The sequence below is a fragment of the Dipodomys ordii genome, unplaced genomic scaffold (genome assembly GCF_000151885.1).
Source record: "Dipodomys ordii isolate 6190 unplaced genomic scaffold, Dord_2.0 Scaffold5, whole genome shotgun sequence".
NCBI classification, from domain to species: Eukaryota; Metazoa; Chordata; class Mammalia; order Rodentia; family Heteromyidae; genus Dipodomys; species Dipodomys ordii.
In genome coordinates, this window is record NW_012267221.1 from 23,771,494 (window position 1) to 23,790,408 (window position 18,915).

At 42.5% G+C, this 18,915-nt stretch overlaps 1 protein-coding gene across 1 annotated transcript in view; it reads left to right on the forward strand.

Annotated features, from left to right (window-relative positions):
* LOC105994037 overlaps positions 1–18,915 on the forward strand; it is a 50,001-nt gene that overhangs the window by 14,425 nt on the left and 16,661 nt on the right. The gene's annotated exons all lie outside the window — the stretch shown is intronic.

Sequence of the window (18,915 nt, forward strand, 5' to 3'; positions counted from 1 at the left end):
ACTCTGGGCCTGGGCGCTGTCCCTTAGCTCTTCAGCTCAAGGCTAGCGCTCTACCACTTGAGCCACAGTGCCACTTCCAGCTTTTTTCTTTTTGCTTATCTGGTGCTGAGGAATTGAACCCAGGGCCTCAGGCATTCAAGGCAAGCGCTCTACCACTGAGCCACCTTCCCAGCCCCCCCCCCTTTGCTATTAGAGGATCAGTTAAGGATACCACATTCACCATGTGTAGGCCTGGAGTCTTTGGGAACTGACATTTTCTCCTCTATTTCTTTTTTTCTTGGCTCCCACAATATCTTTACTATTGAAGGAGTATTGCTGAAGTATTTGTAAGAATGTCCTTCAATTTTGATTCATCTGATACTTTCCTCACGGTTAGCTTGTGTCATAGACTTTGGGGGTCTAACTTGTTTGGTTTATTTTGTTGAGGATCCTGGGGTTTGAACTTAAGATCTGCACTTGAGGTATTCTACCCCTACAGCCATGCCTTCAGCCCCCTAACTTGTTTATAAACTGCAGAATATCAGTCAGTGCTTATTTTCATGGCTACTTTAACCATTACATCATTTTCAATAAAAGAGATTAAAGTAAATCACTTGTCCAAGATTATTCAATAAGTTAAAGCAAATTTTCTGATTCTAAATATGATTTTCATATTACTGTTCTAATTGTGAGGAGAGCCAACTTCTCTATCAAACTGGATCAAAGTAGGTCATTTGCTTTCTGTCAATCTTGTGAGAATTACTTTTCTGAAAAGTTCCTGCTTTGGCCCAATGGCTTGGCCCATGTTGATTAAATTTTAGTTACATCTTTTTTGGCTATACTTTAATTAAGACATCCTGTTACAAGCACATTGAACTTTAGTTACATCCTGTTCCTGTTAATTAAAATATCCTTTTGCAGATTGTGAACCTGAGCTCAGCCAATCTGAGCAGAGGGGCAGGTTCTTCTGGGTTAGGGGTAAAAAAAGGAGTACCACCAGGCCAGTGGTTCATGCCTATAATCCTAGCTATTCAGGAGGTTGAGATCTGAGGATCACCATTCAAAGCCAGCCGGGGCAGCAAAGTCCATGAGACTCTTAGCTCCAAGAACCCACCAGAAACCTGGAAGTGGTGTTGTGGCTCACGCGGTAGAGCACTAGCCTTGAGCTGAAGAGCTGAGGGATAATGCCCAGGCCCAGAGTTCAAGCCCTATGACCGACAAAAAAAAAAAAGAAGCTTGCCTACTCTGTACTGGCTTGGTGGATTTTGACTGTCAAAGTTTACTTATTTCTATGTAACACCTCAACATCCCAAGTCATATCTAACATAAGACAAAATCAAAGTTGCTTCGATTTTTTTAAAACTTTATTGAGACTGAAAATTATAGAGCTCATTACTGAACTTACTTATAAGGCATGCGATTTGTTTCCTATGGATAGTTTCTTTTCTAAAAATTAGATTATATTACTGTATACTAGTCTTAATAAACTTTTAATTTTGGGCTGGGAAGGTGGCTCAGTGGTAGAGCGCTTGCCCTGCATGCATGAGGCCCTGGGTTCGATTCCTCAGCACCACATAATCAAAAACTGTGGCTCAAGTGGTAGAGCACTAGCCTTGAGCTGAAGAGCTGAGGGACAGTGCCCAGGCCCAGAGTTCAGGCCCCATGACCGGACCCAAAAAAAAAAAAATAAACTTAATTTTAAAATATCATAAATACTCTTCTGTCTAATTGAACAGACACCATTTTAATGTTTGCATAAAATTTCATAGTACAGATACATTATATAACAGCCTTGTGGATAAACTTTTGCTTAGAACCATAATAATTTCTTGCGATTTAATTCTATTGGGTAGACTTGATATTTCAATGCTATACTCATTTTAAAGTTTCTGATATGGGGGCTGGGAAGGTGGCTCAGTGGTAGAGCGCTTGCCCTGCATGCATGAGGCCCTGGGTTCGATTCCTCAGCACCACATAATCAAAAAGAAAAAAGCTGGAAGTGGCGCTGTGGCTCTAATGGTAGAGTGCTAGCCTTGAGCTGAAGAGCTGAGGGGCAGCACCCAGGCCCAGAGTTCAGGCTCCACGACTAGACCCCCCCCAAAAAAAACCCTAAAGTTTCTGATATGCATTTCCAACTTGCCCTCCAAAGTGTGTAAACTTATCAGTTCATACATTTACAAACAGACTACCAAAGTGCTTATTGCTCCACATACCAACTCACTGTTATTTTTTCTTTCTTTTTTGTGTTGTTCCTAGGGCTTGAACTCAGGGTCTGGGTGCTATCCCTGAGATCTTTTGTTCAAGACTCTGCTATGCCACTGAACACCTCCACTTTTGGCTCTTCTAGTAACTAATTGGAGATGAGAGTCTCTTGATAGATTTGAACCACAATTCTCATATCTCAGATTCCTGAGAAGCTAGGATTACAGGCATGAGGCAACAGCATCAAACTTCATTGTTCATTTTTAACCCTTGCAAATTAGATCATCCAAATGAAATCACTGGGAAAGGGTTTTAAGTTGCATTTCTTTGATTACTAACAAGAGTAAACATTTAGATAAGGTTAGTAGCATTTGTATTTTACCATAAGTGACATGTTTGTACCCTTTATCCAATGTTTTATTACATAGTCATCTTTCTTTGTTTTTTTTTTTTTTTTTTGTCGGTCATGGCGCTTGAACTCTGGGCCTGAGTGCTGTCCCTTAGTTCTTCAGCTCAAGGCTGAAGCTACAGCACCACTTCTGTAGTCATCATTTTTCTTGTCTCTTAATATGATCTAACTTTGTGTAGATGTGTGCTGGTCCTGGGGCTTGACTCAGGGCCTGGACACTGTCCCTGAGCTTTTTTGTTTCAGTCTAGCTTCTACCAGTTGAGCCATTGTTCTACTTCCAGTTTTTTGGTGGCTAGTTGGAGATGAAAGTCTCGTAGGCTGTCCTGCCCAGACTAAATTCAAAGAGCAGTCTTTAGATATCAGCCTTCTGAGTAGTTAGGATTACATGATGAGCAACCAGCTGTCCACCTTTTTTTTCCCCAGTTTTTTAGTTGTCTTCTAGTGATCGCTTGATATTCACAGGTAAGAGTCATTCTCATTTGTTTCCTGTCAGTCAAAGTAGTTTTTGCTTGTTTGCTCATTTGTTTGGTGATTGTGGTGTGGTGGTGGTGGTAATGGCTTGGTGTTGCTTTGGTTTGAGTGTAGAATTGAAGTCTGAATCCTGCTGACTACTGCTACAGGCAGCAACGTGTGTCTTAATTCGTGTATCTCGTCACGATTGGCAGTGCTTTCCTTCCTAATGAGGCAATCCTCCTGAGTCCTCACAGTCCCAAGCACTAGCAGTTAAAAAAGAAATGAAGACAAATTCAAAAGCATGATGTCCTGAAAACTGCCAAATTCAGGCTGCCATCTACCTGCAGTGAAATAAATCCCAAAGGCAGTAATAACCCTCAGAAGGAAAGAAAAAAAAAAGCCATCTTTTAACACAATTCAACTCCAAAATCCTCAAAGTAGTATGTTTTACGGGCCTTGGTGCAGTAAAGTATGGGGATTCCCAGCTACTATGAGTAGCCTTGCCATCCTGAAGTCCCCCAGACTCAGAGCAAGAAATAGGATCCCGGACTCCCAAGTCCAACTCGTCCAGCTCTTCCAGGCCTAAGTGACCAACATTTCTCTTCTTCTTTCCCTGTTTCTTGGCCTCCAGTCTTTTGGTCCTAGGGTTTGAACTCTGGGCCTGGGTGCTGTCCCTCAGCTCACAGCTTAAGACCAGCGCTCTAACACTTAAGCCATAGTACCACTTCCAGTTTTCTGGTGATTTATTGGAGATAAGAGTTTGATGGACTTTACTGCCTGGGCTGGCTCAGATCTCAGGCTCCTGAGTAGCTAGGATTACAGGTGCGAACCACCAGTGCCCGGCTTCTTGGCCTCCATTTTAAGACATTTAAAGGAATGACAATACCTATTAGATGCCAAGACTAAAAGTGAACAGAAAGAAACAGAAAGCTTCTTCCTTTTTTTCTGAAAATATTTAAGACAGCCAAAATTTTGCATTAAATTGAAGTAAAGAAAAAATCTTATGGATAGTTAGATCTATCTAGGGTTTCAATGTAGCTTCCCAAACTCATGTTGACATTAAACTGTAATAACAGCAAGAGGGGGACCCTTAAGAGGTGATTTGGTTATGAAGGTCCTACCTATCTCTATCTCAAGAGAGAGATAGAGAAAGATTGAGAGAGTATGGGAGGGAGAGAGAAGTGAGGCAAAAGAAAGCCTGGTTCAGAAATGATAGTTTGCTTTCTCTCTCTCTCTGCCTTTCTTTCTCCCTCTTTCCCTCTCTCTTTCTCTCTCTTTCTCTGTGAGTACTGAGGCTTGAACTTAGGGCCCTCTCACACTCAGTTGGCCTCTTTTGTTCAAGGCAGGTGTTCTACCACTTGAGTCACACCTCCACTTCAGCTTTTTGCTTAGCTAACTGGAGATAGTCTCATGGACTTTTCTCCTGGGCTGGCTTGGAACCACAATCCTCAGATCTCAGCTTTTTGAGTAGCTAAGATTATAGGTGTGAGCCAACAGCACCCTGATATTTCTATTTTCAGTTGGCCAAAAATGTATGTATATTTATGTTGTTTTGAAATAGGTACACATCACAGAATGGCTAAATCAAGTTCTTAGATGCATTACTTTATGCTCTTATCCTGTTGTTGTTCTTGTTCTTAGCAATTATCAAGCATACAATTCATTCTTAGTAACTACAGTCCTTATGTTTACAATAGATCTTGAGTTTTTTCCTCCAGAATTTTGCAAGCTTTGACCATCATCTTCCCACTCCTGCCCCAGCCCCTAGACCCAAGCATTCTACTCTGTCTCTGAAGGAGGTCCTTTAATTCCATATGAGGTTATGCAGTATTTATCTTTCTGCATCTGACTTATTTCATTTAATGTAATGTCCTCTTGTTTCATTCATATTCTTTTCTAAGGCTGAGCAGAATTCTAGTGTGTATGTGTGAGGGGCGGTCATCTGTTCACCTTTTGATAGACACCTTAATTGGTTCCATGTCTTGACACTTAGGAAGAGTGCAAAAGTGCTACAGCAGACATGGTGTTCAGATGAGTCTTCCACACACTGCTCATTACCACTGGATATGTACCAAATACAGGCATGGCTGGATCACAAATACTAGGGTTTCAATATCTCCTCCCAAACTCATGTGGACATTGTTGTTATAATAGCAAGAGGGGAGACCTTTAAAAGGTGATTTGGTTATAAATGTTCTGCTTCCCTGAATGGATTTATTTAGTTCAGAGAAATAAGCTCGAGATCTATTGTTCAGCATGACAAATTATAGTCAATAGCAATGCAGTATCTATTTGAAAATTGCTAAGATGGCTGATTTTAAGTGTCCTTCACAAAAACAAACACATAAGGTAATGCATATATTAATTAACTTGATTTATTCATTCTGAGTTATATACATATTTAACGTATCATAAATTGTGGGAATTAAAGAAAGAATTTGGCCCAATCCCCCCCCCGCCCCACCTCTTGCACAATCTTGGTTGCCCATCTGCTGTGTTGTGACAAGATAGTGAGAAGTCTTCAGCAGATGGTGGTACCATGCTGTTGAACTTCTTAGCCTTCAGAATTATGAGCCAAATTAACTTTTAATGTTTATAAATTATGTAGCCTGTAGTATTATGTTATAGCAACTGAAAACAAAGATAACATGGTAGCTTTATTTATTTATTTATTTATGCCAGTCCTGGAGCTTGAACTCCTATCCTGGGCATGCCTTTGAGCTTCTTTGCTCAAAGTTAACACTCTACCACTTGAGTCACAGTGCCTCTCCTGTTTTTTTCTGTTTATGTGGTGCTAAGGAATTGAACCCAGGGCTTCATGCATGCTACCTCTAGGCCACATTCCCAGCCCAGCTCCATTTTTTTTAAAGAAATCTCCATACCAATTTCCATAACAGCTATCCTAATTTACATCCTCACCAATAGTGTACAAAGGTTCCCTTTTCTTCACCTTCCCAACTACACTTCTCTTTAATCTTTTTTATAAGTCATCCCAACTCATGTGAGTAGTTTGCTTCTACTTAGTCAGTCCTAGGGCCTCAGGAAGGTTTGTTCCTCTCACACCCCTCAGAATATCTCCCTGCCACAAACTCACCCTCAATGCCTTATTTCAGGTGCGCCCAAATGCAGACAGAGCTGTTAGAAATGAGTGAATGATGGGAAGTTCTAGGATTATCCCCTGGAAACAAAAGACTGCCAGTTCTGCCCATTGACCTTTCCTGTTAAGAAAGTGGTCTTGATGGAGAAAAGAAGGCAGCATGGCCTTGATAAAGGTGGGTGCAGGTAAGGGAGGAGCTGCTGCCTCTGCCTTAATCGTGAGCTAACTCTGCCTACTGAATCTCATAGCCTGGTTCTGAGGAAAGCATCTCCTAGCTCTGGGATGCTAAATGGTATTGTAAAGAAAAAGGAGGAGGAGGAAGAAGAGATGTGGTTTTTACATCTATTTATTGACTTCTTTTTGAAACTGTTCTAATTCTAAAGCTACAAATCATAACAGATGAACATCAGATCACAGCCCAGCTTCCTAAAAGACTCCGGCCTAGCTCCTGTTCAATAAAGCTGTGTTACAGAAGTATTGTCTTTAGTACTTGTAAACTGCCTGCTTTCTAGAATTTCTTTGTTGATGACCTTGTTTTGCCATCCACTTTCAATATTAATGCAGCATCTTGGAAGAGGGGTAGGAGAGGGATGTTCTAGCCTGAGCTGGTGGCTGGGCTCCAGGCCAGGATACAGATTTGCCTGGGCATGTCTGATGGGCTTGCCAGGAGTCTCTACAGGAGGTAGCACGGAGGCTCATAGAAAAAAACATCCTAAGGCAGTGCGGGGGAGGGGGCACATCACAGGCATCAGAGTCACTAGGGAAACAAAAAACGTGCTCTCTGCACAACTGCAAAGTGCATCCTTCCGTGTGTGTGTGTGTGTGTGTGTGTGTGTGTGTGTGTGTGTGTGTGTCTAGGTAGGTAGGTAGCCACTAGAAAGAAATACCACCTCACCACTGAAGTTGGCTCCCCTTTTTTGCAGGGTGACCTAGGGCTTGAACTCAAAGATTGGGTGCTGTCCCTGAGTGACCTATTTTTGCTCAAGAGTATCACTTGAGCCACAGTTCCACTTCTGGCTTTTTTGGTGATTAATCAGAGATGAGTCTCATGGACTTTCTTGCCTGGGGTTGGCTTTGAACCTCTAGCTTCAGGTTTCTGCCTCCTAAGTAGTTAGGATTATAAGCATAAGCTACCAGTACCTAGTTTCTTTTTTGGGTCCAGTCGTGGGGCCTGAACTCTGGGCCTGGACGCTGTCCCTCAGCTCTTCAGCTCAAGGCTAGCGCTCTAGAGCCACAGCGCCACTTCCGTTTTTTTTCTTTTTGCTTATATGATGCAGAGGAATCGAACCCAGGGCCTCATGCATGCAAGGCAAGGCACTTTCCCAGCCCCCCAGCACCTAGTTTCTATAGTAGGAATTTTTAAACCAGAGACTATGGTCCCTGGCAGCCCAAGAATAGATGCAAGGCCTGGTGCCAATGGTTCACGCCTATAATCCTATCCATTTAAGAGGCTGAGATCTGAGGATTGCAGTTTGAAGCCCACCCCAGGCAGGGAAGCTTATGATTCTTACCTCCAAATAACTATCAAGAAAAAGTCAGAAATGGAGCTGTGGCTTAAGTGGTAGAGCACTAGCCTTGAGCACAAAAGCTCAGAGACAACATCCAGACCTTGAGTTCAAGCCCCAGGACCAGCACAAGAAAAAAGGAAAAAAAAAAAAGAAAGAAAGGAGAAAAAAAAAGCATAGATGAACCTCTGTACCTACAGGCAACTTACTGATCTTATTTATCTCATAAAAGATTCTGTGATTTTTTAAAATAGGTTCTCCAAAGAGGGTATGATCCTCAAAAAGTTAACAACTACTTCCCTCGCAACTGCCAAAAAAATATTGTCACAAAAACATTTCATACAATTAAAAAAATACAACTAAAGCAAGTATTAGCCAGGGTGGGGAAAGGCTGCTTTTTCAGTTAATATGACTTAACTTTTACCTCAAGGCATCAGTATACTGGTAAAATATCAATGATGTGAAAAAATATGAAATATCTTCCATGTCTATTCCAAATGCTCCCACCTCCTCCCCAGCAAAACTCATTAGAGGCCCACCTAGGCCTTGTGTACCTCTTTAGTAACATCTGACTTTTTACCTAGTATTTTGGATATCCACACATCATGTCTCTTATAACCTTTGAGAAGGAACCATGCCTTGTCCAGCTCCTATCTTAGTGTCAAAACAGCATATCATAACTCTATGTCTGCCAGATCTTTGTACTCTCTCTACTAAAAATGACAAGTCCTACTTCTCTGTATGTTATACATTGAAAATATATTCTTTGTAACTTCTATTGTCTAACTTGATTGATTTACCCATTTAAGCATCATGCAGTATTTACCTTATCAGTTCACTTTTTTTGTGAACTGCTTAGAGGGCTAGAATCACATATAAATCCAAACTACTTAAAAACTACAGATTCCTTTGTGTCTAGTGTCCTGGTATATGTGTCTCAGCGCCCAAACATATAGACAGAACAGGGATTGGGAGAAATTGAAAAATAAAGCAAAGCTAATACAGATAGGAATTATGCAAATAAAAAGCCAAATTAAAAAAAAAAAAGCCAAATCATCATCAGGTTATGGAACTAGATTCTGCAGAGGAGATAAGCCAAAGGGAGAGAAGCCTGGACCTGCCTTAGAAGAGAAAAGAAGACAACCAGGCCTCAGAAATGGGTGTGGCTTGGCAACAGTTCAGAGCTCTGGAAACTGGCTCCAGGCAGGCTGTGCAAGAGCTGCCAGAGTTTTTTTCTAACCCTATTACCCTATTTGGTTTGTTCCATATTTATGTTCAAAATCCTCTGAGTGCAGCCATAATGTGTAAAATGATGTTAGTGAAATTGATTTGAGGAGTCTATTTGTAAAAGTAGAGCTCAGACAAGAGTATTTGCAAACCTGATTTGAGAACATTCTTGGTTCTCAGAGGAGCCCATGGAAACCTGATCACTTGGTCTTGTTTTTCTCGGTTTCTTCTCAGTATTTGCTTATTTCCACACTCACCCACGTGTTAATGTACCCTTAGTTCCTCACAATCAGCCTCTCCAGGGAATGTGTGATCTTGTTCATCCTTTCAGCTTAATGTCTGAACTGTATTTCAGGATGGTTATTCTGGAGATGTTGATTAACTGATAATGGGCAGTCATTAGCTGATAATGGGTAGAGTCATCAATGTCTGGCCAAATATTCCATAAGCAAAAATCAAACTAGGGTGAATGAAAGTTACAGAAGTTAATGCCAGCCAGGTGTCTGTGGCTCACACCTATAAGCCTAGCTACTCAAGAGGTTAAGATCTGAGGATCATGGTTCAAAGACAGCCCAGGCAGGAAAGTCCATGCGACTCATCTCCAATTAACCACTAGAAAACCAGAAGTGGAGCTGTGGCTCAAATTGGTAGAGCACTAGCCCTTAGCAGAAAAGCCCAGGGACAGCACCCAGGTAATGCTAAGTAGTTTGGCGGCTATATGAACTCTAGTTTAGCTTCTGATACTAAATGCACCTCTCCCAGTAGAGAACAGCCCTAGGACCCACAATTAATTTTATGGTGAACATAACTGGATAACCTAATCTCATATTGTGCATTTATTACAAATTTGAAACATAATTTTTCATTCCATAAGCTCATAATGAGTCCCTACATATGAGATCCATCATTAAGCAGGACACCAAGAAGTGTCCCACCTGGATTTCATCTGTCAACCCTTGTGGTAGTTTTGCATCTTTTGAAGGTGTGAATTCTTGGAGGTCTTTACCTTGGTTGTCCCTGGTATTTGCATCTCTAGGCCCAAAATGACTTTGCTTTCATTCCTCTAAGTGTTGGGAGAATTTCTGCTCTCAGGGTCCCTTTCCCATATTGGATGCACCTGCTAACAATGACACATTCCTGACCACCTCAGCCTGGGGTTTCTTAGGCTCTGGCTAGTGAGGACCTTGGACCACAGAGAAACGCTCTAGGACAGAGGGTGGGAAAATATGTGTGGGTTCACTTTAATCCTCCTAATTTCTAGATACAAAAACTGAGACCAGAAAAGGGTTCATGCCTGTAATCCTAGCTACTCAGAAGGCTGAGATCTGAGGATTGTGGTTTGAAGCCAGTCCAGGCAGGAAAACCTGTCCAACTTGTATCTCCAGTTAACAACCAGAAAACTGAAGTGTAGCTGTAGCTCAGAATGGTGAAGTGGTTAGCCTGGAGCAAAAGAAGTCAGAGATAGTGCCCAGGACCAGAGTTCAAGCCCTATAATCTCCCCCTCCTTCCCCCCACACCCCGCAAAAAAAGAAAAAGAAAAAGATTTACTGGTATGACAATGGAGTCTTAGGTATGTCCCTGGTCCCTTCCTTCAGGCCTTCTCCCTTGCAAAACAAATGACACACCAGTGTAGGACCTAACAGATCAAAAGAGCCAGAGGTGTGGCAGGGCTGAAGGGTCAGAGAGCTCTTACTTGGAAATAATAATGGAGAGCACTGAATATCTGGTTAGAACAGAAATCCACCCAAGGCTATATATTTGAGAGCCTTGGTATATCTCCTATTATAAGATTAAACCAAGGCCTAGGTATTGATGTGGAGGTCCTGAAAGACATGGCTCAGGCCAGGCTACAGTTAAAAGAAAAAATATGCACTATAAATCTCTTTGTTTTCAGATTTTTTTTTTCTATTTTCTAGGATGAGTCAATTTTGAAAGGGTTCAATATTGTCACAGCTGGGCTGGACTAGCTAAGAAAAAAGAATTTTTCTAGATCTTCTTCACTAATGGGAGGAGGAACAGTGTAGCCCAAGCCAACAACTCTGGTGATTAAAGAATAGAACAGAGCTGAAACCCTAGGAAGCCAGAGCTCACCTCCCTTCTCAGATTTTCTTCTTAAAGAGCCTTGGCAAAAAGTAAGACTTTAATAAGAAACCATGTGATCTAGGACACCTATGCAGTATTTCAGTAGCTTTAAACAGTACTGACCACCAAGTCAATTAAGCAACAGTATAAATTTGATGTCAGATTTACTTTTTCCATTGCACAGCAGTTTTATGACTAAGGGAAAGAGCCTTAACTTTTCTAATCCTTGCTCTCTCTACTACTACCCAAAAGCAGAGATAATTTGGAAAAAAATAAAAACACCTCTAATCTACCTTGTTATATTATAAAAATTAGATGAACAAACACATGAACTTTTTTTTTTTTGTCAGTCATGGAGTTTGAACTATAGGCCTGAATACTGTCCCTGTGCTCTTCAACTCAAGGAGAGTGAGCGCTTTACCACTTGAGCCACAGCACCACTTCCGGCTTTCTTGTGGTTTATTGGAGAAGAGTTTCAAGGACTTTCCTGCTGGGGCTGGCTTTGAAAGGTGATCCTCAGATCTCAGCCTCCTGAGTAGCTAGAATTACAGGCATAAGCCACCAGCACCCAGCCATTACTTCCTTTACATTGAGACAAAGAAAGAAACCATGGGTGGGGGAAAATGGCTCCCCGACATTTTTTCTTTTGTTATGCAGGTGCTGGGGTTTGAAGTCAGGGCCTTGAGTGTGCACTCTCTCTCTTTCTGTTGTTTTTTTGCTCAGCATTCTCTCTCTCTCCCTCCCCCCTCTTTGTTGTTGCCTTTTGTTTTTTTTAGCTCCTGGTTGATGTGCTACCACTTGAGCCACAGCTGTTTCCAACTTTTTGGTTGTTAATTGGAGGTAAAGTCTCATGGACTTTCCTGACCTAGCTGTCTTCAAACTGGGATCCTCAGCTCTCAGCCTTCTGAGTAAATCAGATCACAAGCATGAGCCACCAGCACCTGGAATGAAGGTTGTTTTTTTTTTTATAAAGTGAAAAACACTATAAAGTTTTAATTACCATTATCAGTTAGATAATAATATTTTTAATTGAGTTTAGTCTCGAATTCAGGAACACCATGAACTTGAAATTTTTTAAGGGGGAGAAACTGTTACATGTTATTAAGGTCAATATTTTAAAATTCGAAGTAGCAAAATTAATTCCTGTAATTATCATATGAATGAAAATATTCTTTCTTTGAAAAAATATACAACTTCCTGTTAGGTTTTTAAAAAGAGGTAGCAGAGTAAGAACAGCACCACCCACGTGGTATTCAGGTAAGGGGTAAGCTTATTCATCGTTCTGGCTGGCACCAGGCCATCTTGGTCCTCCATGCGGTGGGGAAAGGCCTGGGAAAGAGAGAGCTAGGAAAGAGAAGAGAGCTGGGAAAGAGAAGAGAAGGAAAGAGCTGAGAAAGCTAGAAAGGAGCAGAGAGAGGGCATCTGGGCCTGGGCTAGGCCTTATCTAGGGTATGGGAGGAGAAAGGTGTGACCACATCAAATTCAGATGTGACCTCAGCGGATGCAGATGTGACCTCTTCCAGGTGTCCCAGTTGCCTAGGTAACGCAGGTACTGGGTGGAGACTTTGCTGTGAGGAGGGTGGAGTCTGCTAGCCATCCAGGAGCGGACCTTACACTTCCTTTCTTTATCACAGAGAAAAGTTTAAAGAGGTTTTTTTTTAAACACACTTTATAGAACAGGAGATGTATGACTACCCAGTTGCTGGGTTGTAGATTCTGCTGGATCTCAATTGTCTGCACTTCAAAGGCCGAGAAAATCATGCTTCTTTACATTCACGACTTTATTTCCCACCATGGAAATGTTTGTAATCCATTTTTCTTCAGGTGTTGGTGATCAAAAGCCAGAGCCCGGTGCATGTTAAGTAAACACTCTATTACTGAGTTACACTCATCCTTTTTTTAGTTCTATATTATTATTGTTTTATTATTGTTATTCCAGTACTGAGGCTTGAACTCAGGGTCCAGGAGGTGTCTAGAGGTCTAACACTTGAGCCTCAACTCCATTTCTGGCTTTTTGGTGGTTAATTGGAGATGAGAGTCTCATAGAATTTCCTGCCTGGGGCTGGCTTTGAACCATGATCCTCACATCTTTGCCTCTTGAGTAGCTACAATTACAAGTGTGAGCCACCAGCTCCCAGTAAGTTCTGTATTACATTAAGACTCAAATTGAATTAATCTATTCCATATATACAAATCTCAAAACTAAAAATATGTATTAGAAGCAACTGTATACAATACCTAGAAACAAACACATATGCAAGTATGATATACTTGAACACTCCCACGTAAATCTCTGAACTTACTGGCCTTCCACAGACCTGGCCACACCGTGAGACATAATGAATCTACAGTACCAGACACGGAGCCATCTATTTGGCTTCCTTAAAATAAGTGTACTCTTATTTTTTCTTTAAGCCGCTACAAAGTTTTGCACTGCTATCAAAATATTTTTGGAAATTCTGTAATGTTTCTCCTTTTCCCTTAGCTTCTTATTTCTGGCAAGAACTAAACCCCAAAATATCTTTCCTCTGGGACACTGAAATAACAGTCCCAATGCAGCTGCCAGAGCTATAGCATAGCTATTCAGAGATTTGGGACACATTTCCAAGGAAGGCCACTTGAAATTCTAATTGTCTGAGTCAAAAGCCCAACCTTCTAAGAGGTTCAAAGAACAGGTGTGCTCTGCGGCGGTTTAAATCATTCTGGAGCCTCTCATTTTCATTCACAGTTCTGTCTGCCGTTTCACTTCTGTTTCTTTCCTCCTTTCATCTCAGCCCCACCCTCCTCTGGTTTTTATTTTAGATGTACAGGAAAAAAGTCAAACAGCTCCTCCCATGCTAGGCCCTGAAGGCACACTCCCCTACCTTCCTATAATGATGCCACAGTTCTTGTTACCCAGAACCATATCTCTCAAGTTTAAGACTTGAGAAGCAGGGCTTATGCCTGTCATTCTAGCTATTCAGGAGGTTGAGACCTGAGGATCACTGTTCAAAGCCAACCAGAGCAGGAAAGGCTGTGAGACTCTTATCTCCAATTAAAGTGAAAGTAAAGCACCTACCTGGAGCAAAAAAGCTAAAAGGCAGTGCTCAGGCCCTGAGTTCAAGCCTCAATATTAATACAGACAGACAGACCTAAACACAGACACAGACACACACACCACACAGGTACACAGACACACACACACACACACACACACACACACACACACACCCCAGTGAGAAGAGGGCACATCTGGAGGAGGAGAGAAAACATAGACCTTCACAGCTGCTTGTCTAGCCCACAGAGGCATCCTGCAGACAAACAAGGCGCAGGCCCATGCGGTGGCACACAGGACCTTCTCCAGGCCTGTGCCCAAGCAACTTAGCTTGAGATCAGTGCCTCTCCTTTTAGAATCCCCTGAGAATTGTTTTTAAAAAACAAAAAAAAAAAACCCAACTCTGTCAAAAATTGTTTTCAAACCGAACCAAAACAAAAACCTTTGTTCAGACCCATTGAACTGAATCTCTGTGCCTGTGCCTGGGCGGTGCATTTTTTTTTTTTAAACAGCTCCCAGATGATTCTATTGTGCAGCTGGGTTAAGAACCACTGATGGAAGTTATCCAACTCCGGAGCTCACTCCCTTCCTTCCAAATACACCCCAAGAGATTCCTCTGCCTGTTCTCACACCAAAGATTTCTGGGAGTCAGGAAATAAAGTCAGGCAGCCTAGGGAACACAGTAGGTTGGAAAAGGAAGAGGGTTGAAAACAGAGGTGGAGAGGGGGTGGACCACTTCCCCTCTCTCTTCAGGCAGCTGGTAGCCCCAAAGCCACCTGTTCTGAGGACCTGACCATCCCAAAATCTGGAGAATGAGATACATATGTGTCTGGAGCTACACCAGCATTCAAGGACCCAGGGGGCTCTGTGATGCAAACGTGTTAGAGAACAATATCCTGGTGCTGAGAAGGTGGCTCAGTGGTAGAGCGCTTGCCTTGTATGCTTAAGGCCCTGGGTTCGATTCCTCAGCACCACATAAGCAGAAAAAAAAAAGCTGGAAGTGGCGCTGTGGCTCAAGTGGTAGAGCGCTAGCCTTGAGCTGAAGAGCTGAGGGACAGCGCCCAGGCCCAGAGTTCAGGCCCCACGACTGGACCCCAAAAAAAAGAGAACAATATCCTAACCTAGCAAAAGACAATTTAAAAATGAAGTCACACCTATGCTCAAAGGGGTAGGATGCAAGAGGAAATAGGATTTTTACATGCAGAGGAGCTTGAGAGGCACAAAGTTGCTGGAATGTTTGACGTAATTAGTTCCTGGTCACAGGAAGGCTGAGACTCTGCTGGAAGGGTGTCTGGATTTGTGTCTATGTGTGTGTATACATGGATCTCAGAATCCCAAACCACCATGGTCCCTTTAGACCCTCTAACTGCTTACCACACAGCTAGGAAAGTATTAGCAAGCTCCCACGGGGAGCTCAGAGCTCAGATGATCATCCTCTTGGGGCTTAGTCAGTCCCTAGTTGTCTAGGCAACTGGTGGGCCCCCCTTCCCCTAGATACTGGACACTTCTAGGCCGGTGGCTGTGCTAGGCTGTGCTGAGCTTTTGCTCATAGCTCCTTGGCCTTCTGCCTGCTTTCCTCTGGCATGTTGATGCTGCTGGTGCACTGTTGGCTCCACCCCTTTCTGCCTCTCTTCTCCCTAGATGTCTCAGAGCTTAGGTGGAAAGCATGTTCTCATAGCTTGCTTGAGACATTCAAAGTCAGGCTTTCTCCTGCAACCTGAGTGGGCTGTGTCTAGGCGGTGTGTTAAGGGGATCCAACAGGACAGTGTAACTGTGTTGCATTCTCTCACTAGATGAGCTAAACAGCTCTGGGTTTCCCCTGGCACCATTCTCTGATTTGTGAGCACCCAAAACCCAGCTCCTTGCCCTCAGAACAACCCTTAGCACCAAGATGAACACAGATGTGTGCTGTGGATGAGTTCCAGCTATAGAGGAGAGTGTTGTGCCAACACTGGAGCTTGAACTCATGGCCTTGCACTCTTGGTTGGCTTTTTAGCTCAAGGCTATTTGAGCTACATCACTACTTCCAGCTTATTGGAGGTAGATAAGTATCTTGAGGATTTGTTTGCCTGGGCTGCCTTGGAATCTCAACCCTCAGATCTCAGCTTCGTGAGGAACTATTACAGTGCCCAGCTTGACATTTTCTTATGCAATGAAAAACTTCCCCATTTACACACCGTCAGCCAATGAAGTCTCTCTACTACCTGGAACTTTGGGACTCTCTCTCTCCCTCTCTCTCTCTCTCTCTCTCTCACTATAAAACTTAAGTCAAGCAAAGACCTGAATGAGAAGGGGTGCCAATTAATGAGGCACCAGGGCTCTAACATCTCCCCCACCCCCACCCCTGCCCCCGCCCCCCATCAAACTTTCATGTGTTCAGGCCTGCTCTGGTCACCTTTCTTTCCTGCACTCAAGCCAGCAGCACAATTCCCCCAGTGCTAAAGTGTGTGCCTTCTATCTTTAAGAATAGTTTTGTAAATGGAATGCACACATTCCATCCATCTACTGAAATTTGTATTCTGATCCAATAGTCAGATCAGACACACCTGAAATTTTGAATGTGATTTGGCTTTGAAACTCAAGATGGATCTCACACTGTAGTGGAGGAGGAATCCCTGCAGGCCAGTCCCCATTCCAGGAGCCAGCAGGAAACACCCTGCCTGGAACAAATATTCCTGCTGCAGGCCTTCTTGCCAATCTCATTTTAAAAAACAAACAACAACAACAAGAAAAACAGAAAACATGAAATGTAAAAAGGCTCCAGTTCTAACCACCCTCCTAATAGGCGTGGCCCCAGGAAAACTAGGAAATGGGCCAGGAGGGTCAGGCTAGCCTTCCAGTCTTTACCTGCTTATGTGAAAACCAACAACTCTTATTCCCAACTTAGCATACACCAAAAGAGCTCAAGAGCACACACATTCCTGAAAGGTTTCGTTGTTGTTGTTATTGTTGTTGTTTTGGGCTTTTCACTTGTTTGTTTTGTTTTTTGTTCTGGTACTGGGATTTGAACTCAGGGCCTCATACTCTTGCTAGACTTTTTCACTCAAGACTGGCACTCCTATTTGAGCCATACCTTGACTACTGCGTCTTTGTTGGTTAGTTTCAAATAAAGGTCTCATGGACTTTTCTGCATGGGCTGGCTTTCACCCACAATCCCCAGATCTCAACTAGGATTGCAGGTGTGAGCCACTGATGCCTGGCTCTGAAGATTTTTTTTTTTTGGTACAGTAGAATAGAGCAGAAAACTCAGAAAAGTAAATCAAGTAGTCAATATAGTAATTATCTTGATAAACATGATTACTACTAGCATTCTAATCCTACCTCTGCTATTTAAAGGCTTTGTGATTTTGGTTAATTCATTTAAACACTCCCCATAAAATAGTGATCACTATGTCCCCTCCCCTTAACTCAGGCTTTTCTCAGGAACCAAATGAGATCATGTGAATGCCTTGAAAATCCAAAGTTGATTTGTAAACTTTTTAGATTATTCATTCTTATTAAGACAACTTAACACCCAAAAGGTATGCTGAAACAGATACTGTACCTAAACATTATACTAGGTACAGTTTCTTAGCTTTTGACAATTAAATATGCAGCATTAAAGATGCAGAGTCATCTGCCATATTGTGTTCGGAACTATATGCTAATAGCCCCTATTGCATAAAGCCAGTTATGGCATTGATTAAAGCGGGCTTCCATCTACTGATATGGTGTGGTTTCAAGGGTCCCTTGGGTGTGCTCTGGACAACTCTGAGTGGGTGGTGCAGATCCTTTACTAGAATACATAAAAATGATGTGTATTCTCGATGAATGCTGTTATCTCTGTGATTTGTGAGTGGGCTGCTCAGTGAGTTCAGAAAAACATTTCCCTCTAGCTCCAGCTGGCAAGATGTCAAGTCTGAAAACACATTTCCTGGTTCTTCTTCCTGCCCCAATTGGAATAGATGACCCTAATTCTCACCACCCCATTTCCTTAAGCCATTAGCAGTGATTGAATCTCTGCCTGTCCCAATGAGCCTCACACAGACTATTTTAATGCACAGCAGCACTCATAATAGAGAGAACTATGTTGTGAAACTTCAAATCTCCTTTTAATTCCATCTTTGACAGACCAAATTGAAGCCATGGGTTATACTTTGCTATGGCCACTTAACACTAGCTGGGAACTCAGGCCCCCGTCAGTTTGTAAAAGTTTCCTTCCCCCATTGGCCTCCAATCAGAAAGAGGCATCTCCATTTCTATCGTGATGGTTCTCAGCCCACAGAATGCATTCATCTTGACTGAGTGAGGGTACAGAAAGAACAGTCAGATGACAGCATCCCAGAGGAATTGGGACGATAGGAGAGAGATGATGAGATAGTCAAGAGTCATCAGGAGGGAAGAGAGTGGGGCGTCTTGTCATGACTGCATTGTTCATCTGACATCCTTGTGAGAGTGCTCAGACACAGAGCTTCACAGCACACATAATCACTCCTAAAAATCATTGGTCATCAGGCCAAAGAGGCTGGCTACTGGTTTGAGCACGTAGGTGCAAGTGCTTTTAATGGCCTGAGAGAAAAAAAGCCCTCATATTAGAGCAGGTCCTTTGTCAAGCTTAGGTGGATCTTTTGCTGATAAGAGCCATGAACCATGAAGCAGCCATTATGGTAGAGACTTCCACAGCCAGACAGCAAACTTGTTAAGAAAAAAACAGAGGATCAGCACCGGGTACACAAAAATTAATGCTTTACGCACATCCCTTGACCTGATTTTCTAGAAACTGAGTTTTCACTTTATACATAGTTGGCACTTAGTGGCTTATAAAAATGCTCAAAGAGCCAGATATGGTCACCTGAGTTCAAGCATCATGAGTTCAAGGCCGGTGTTGGAGATATGGTGAGTTTGGGACCAACCTGGGCAATAATAATAGTGAGATTTTTTTGGGGGG